Consider the following 4,889-nt stretch of genomic DNA (forward strand, 5'->3'; position numbering starts at 1 on the left):
CTTGAACAAAAGTGTCTATATCAATTCTTTCAGGCACCTGCAGACGGACGAGGTTGCAGAAAAGGTCCAAAGGAGTGCGGCCCCTCTAAAGTGCAAAGATTTCGCCTGGCTTGCCTGGAAGAAGCGTCTCCCCACCAACGAACGCCGGTTCCGACACCACCTTTCTACTACTTGCCTATCCTGCTCCCAAGATGAAGATACGGATCACATGCTGCTTCTCTGCCCCCGCGCCCGAGAAGTCTGGAGCTACTTCTTCCCGGATTTCAACACTTGGAGGGCCTCCCGCCTTGCTGACCTTTGGGCAACGCGATGCGGGACCTACGAGGAAACAACAATCGTCACTACTATCACCTGGAATATCTGGAAAAGAAAAAATGCCAGGACTTTCACCGGCATTGTTGAAGAAACCCCTCTCACATGTGCATCGAAGACATTAGACTTTGGGCGCACCGTTGTACCACCCCCTCTCGCTCCTCCTCTCTTAATAATTGGTGTAACGGGTTCGACCCGCCTTGACCCCCCCCCCCCCCCCACTTTCTCCCTCTCTCCCTCTAAAACCCTTGTAATGATCCCCTATACGTTTTGATGTTATTTAATTGTTCAGGCTGGCGTAAGTCCGCCGTAGCCCTCGTCCAAAACAAATCCATGCAGAGGCAAGCTAGCAGCTAATTGATTCCTTGCGCAGGTTAGCTAGCTGCTGATTAGCTGATTGACTCCTAGCGCGGCATCGCAGGCACGGAGGAGCGCGACACAGCGAGGGGCCGAGGGCGGCAGCAGGGTGATGGCGAGGCAGGGATGGCCACGGGAGGAGGTTAGGGAAGAAGATAGTTGGAGAGAAATATTTGGGAATATGCTGTTTTGACGTAGAGACAAAAACTGCAGATTGAAGTTGATGCTTCTGGTCTGCTCATCGTGCATCCTAAAGAGCACTAAGCTCCCAGGGTTGCGGGTGCTCGTGGATGCTCTGTCTGTCCCTTTCGCGGACCCCACAGCTATGGCGTAATCCCTTTTCCCCGAGGCGCCGCCGCGACCTGAGAGCACACGCACACACCATGTGACGCGGCCTCCAAACACTCGCCCCGGCCCTCCGCCGCACTGCAGCCGGAGCCAGCATGGCCCCCACCCCCGCCACCGCCCGGACCGCTCACTTCTCCACGGCGGCCGCCGCCTTAGGTAAGGCCCTCTTCTCCCTCGCCTGATCTTGTTTTCCTGGCGGCTCCCGTCGTTGATCGGTTGGTGGATTGGCGTGTTCCTGCAGCGGACAAACCGCTGACTGTAGAGGACATCGTGCCCATAGCCATGGGGCATGAGCGCGAGGAGCTGGAGGCAGAGCTCTAGGTGAGATGGATTGTGACTTGGGGTTTGGAGATATCGGCTGGACTGCCCCGTTCGGTTTAGCCCTGGAAATGGGTTCTGATTTCTCGATCTGGCTGTGGTTTCGCAGAGGAAAAAGCGCTTTGACATGGATCCTCCCGTCGCCCTCTTTGGTACCAAGGTGAGAAGTCGATACTAGGCCTATCTTGGTTTTCTTTGGTACTGTTCTTAATATGGGACTGGGATCATCTATATGCTGGTTCTGTTTAGGTTCATTGGAGTATACTTTCCTGTCTAATTATTTTTTATTGTCTAATGAAATTAGTGGAATTTATAGTGCATTTATCTTCACACTAATGTTGTCTGGTGCCCTGATGCACTTTAGAGATTGTCTATGTGCACAATCACTGGCGGAGCTCCTTTGGGACCAAACCGGGCCATGGCCCGCCCATGAATTTTTCAAAAAAAAAAAATCAACCCCTATTCATCTAAGCCCAGCCCAACACCACAAGCACCACGCACCTGCCTCCATGCTCCCTGTACGCTGCTTCCAGGTCGTCTGTTCGGTGTTCGTAGTGCTCGTTGCCTCGTCCATTCGTCTCTCTCTGATTTAACTAGGTTTAGCGATTAGAAGCAAATAGAGGGGGAATCAGGGTGAGGTGGTGGAGCGGAGGAGGAACAAAAGCACGACGCAGACGCCGGTAGCCGGGGGCGCGAATTCTTAGTTAGTAATTTACATCATATGTATGTTGTTCTTCGTCCCAGTAGGCAGTAGCAGTCGTGTTTCATTCACTAAATTGGGGATTTATTCAATTTTGCAAATTGCAACAGCAAACAATAATGGAAAAGTCCACTCAGAGAAGAATTGATTTTGTCTTAAAAAGAAAAAGGGATGGGACAAGTGAAAATGAAGATCCTTTGGTAGCAGCAAATGATATCTTCTCCTGATTTTGTAAGCCCTGGGATCAAAATGATTTTATCGATGACTAATTTCTAATGAACTGGTGTGTTTGAGAACAGTTTTTTTGAGTTTCTGTAAGCCGGCCTGCCCAAGGAAAGTTTTCAAGCTCCGCCACTGTGCACAATTCATCAATTTTTGATCATTCACTACCAATAGTGTAGAAACTTTCGCTCTATCTAATAGCCGGGGTTTTTTGCCTTTTATTTCGTTGCTTGCGTACAATAGCATCAAAGGTCGTTTATGTTATTCTTTCATTCTGTCAAAATGATCGGATGTTTAATGAAATGAGTGGAGTGTCTAGTGCATATAACTTACCCAGTAATGTTGTCAACTACTCATTGCACTTTAGAGATTGTACGATATTCGTCAATTTTTGATCATCCATTTAGTGTAGAAACTTGTGCTCTATGTAATGAACTGGGTTTTTTTTTTTCTTTCGTTGCTTGCGTACGATAGCATCAGAGGTCGTTTATGTTATCAAATGATCGTAATTTGCCCCTGAACACGTTTTTTAAGTACGTGATTTTATAACTGAGATTCTCAATCTGAAATTGCTTAAACTTCTCGCATTTACCGCATTTACTGTCTCAGTATTTTACGCATTTTCAGGGGTTGTTTTGACCGGGGATCTTTCTTCCCTCTTTCTTTGGTTGCAGCGGCAGGTCGATTCGCTCAGTGGTGTCCTTCGTCGGCTCGGCTGCGGCGGTGCGTGTGGCTTTGGGTGGCGTGGAGGTGGCGTCCCGTCTTCTCCGTGCCCTGTGCTTCTCTTCGCTGGTTCGCTTCCCTTCTTGCATTATCTGTAAAAAAAAATCGCGTTGGTGCCCCACTTCGGTGGAGCAGTTTGTCTGCAGATTTTGCTTTCGTCCGCTGTGTGTTGTGGATCTGTGATGCCCGTGTATGCATCCTCCTCTTTGGTATTGAGCCTGGTCTGCGTATGCTCGGGGTGTGATTGCTGCGAATTCAGCGATTTGGGGGCGCATTTTGCTGCCGTTTCTGCCGGCGGCGCTAATTTGCCGTGCTTACTTTTTTTGGGCGCGTATGCTTTCTAGGGATTTAGGTTGACGGATTGGGGATTTGAGTGCCTGGAGCCAACATGAACCCTGTATTTCGTTGGACGTTTCTTCAGTTTCATGTCGATGGGTGTATGGCTGTTTGTGATTGCAGCGGTGGCTGATGTCTGCTTTGCCGTAAATCGGTTTCACCTAATGCAAGCTTACCTTTTAAGTTTACTTGTTACCCACACTAGTAGGAAAATCCTTATAGGCGAAGCTTAGTTCTGTGGCGCACCGTTTTGAGTGCGCCACAGAAACTTATTTTGTGGCGCACGAAGCTCGGTGCGCCACGTAAATAGCTTAATTTTATGCGCGCACTACTAAACCGTGCGCCACAAAAACTTGGTGGGCCCCACACCCCGTCACCCCCAACCATTGGTTTTACAATTTCTACGGCGCACAAACCTCGGTGCGCCACGGACTTCTTCTCGTGGCGCACGGCGACGTGCGCCACAAAAATAATGTTTTCCGTGGCGCACTTGTCTCGGTGCGCCACGTAAATAACGTGTCCTATATCAAGGCCGTACCCCTCCTCGCCACGAGAAGTTCCTCTCCCTCTCTCCCCGCGCCGCCGCCTTCCATGGCGAGCGATGCCGTCGCCGGCCGCTCGCCGCCGCCGCCGCCGCCTTCCTCCGCGAGGGCCGGATGCCGCCACGCTCCACCCATCCCCGCCACCGCGCAGCACAAGCCGCCGCGGCGTGGAGGAGAGGGGCCGCGCGGCGTCAAGGTGGAGGAGCCGCCGCCGCGTCAAGGTGGAAGAGCCGCCGCGACCTCCACCCCTCGCCGTCGTCGTCGGTGAGCTCCTCCACAACTCTCCAAATCGTCGGTAAGGTCCCTCCCCTCCCTCCCTCTTCCTCCCGCGCGAGCACAACGTGCTCGACGAAATGCTCGCTCGGTTGGCTCTGGATGCATTGTCGCTAGTGATGCTTAGTCGTTAATCTTGATGCAACTGGTTCATTTGTTGGCTCTGGATGCATTGCTCGCTAGTGATGCATTGCTACTCGGTTGGTTCATTTGATGCTACTCGGTTCATTTGTTGTGCTCAGTGAGGTTAACTCGTTAATCTTGATGGCTTATTACTATCTGGTTCATTTGTTGTGCTCAGTGAGGTTAATCGTTAACAATTTTCTTGATGGGTTCATAGGAATTTGATGCTACTGTTCATTTAAATGCTTGTTGTGCTCAGTGAGGTTAACTCGGTTCATAGGAATTTAAATGCATGAAATGCTACTCGGTGGGCTTGTATACATACATATTTATAGTTGCTCTTGGTTGGCCTGGGATTAGTTTTCTGGACCCCAAGTAATTCTCTCGTTGGGATTAGTTTTCCGGACCCCAAGTTTTTTGGACCCCGATGATTTACTTGATGGATTTTTGTGAGCTTATGGTATGCTTATAATGCTCGATTAGTGGGGATGCTTACTCGGATCATGTGCATATAGTTCATATAGTTCCCTAAAAATAAAGAATGCTCCCGGCCGTAAGCTTGATGTCTTAGCTCAGCCAATGATGCAAAGGCTGAGGCAAAAACTTGGATAAGAACATATACTAAAATGTGTGAT

At 50.0% G+C, this 4,889-nt stretch overlaps 1 long non-coding RNA gene across 1 annotated transcript; it reads left to right on the plus strand.

The window, feature by feature from the left end:
* Positions 1-1,256: 1,256 nt before the first annotated feature.
* Positions 1,257-3,007, plus strand: LOC124699155. Its single transcript, XR_007001294.1, has 3 exons — positions 1,257-1,338; positions 1,445-1,495; positions 2,932-3,007. It is a non-coding gene; the product is annotated as an uncharacterized LOC124699155 (long non-coding RNA).
* The last annotated feature ends 1,882 nt before the right edge of the window (positions 3,008-4,889 follow it).

Source organism: Lolium rigidum, chromosome 3 (assembly GCF_022539505.1).
Source record: "Lolium rigidum isolate FL_2022 chromosome 3, APGP_CSIRO_Lrig_0.1, whole genome shotgun sequence".
Classification (NCBI taxonomy): Eukaryota; Viridiplantae; Streptophyta; class Magnoliopsida; order Poales; family Poaceae; genus Lolium; species Lolium rigidum.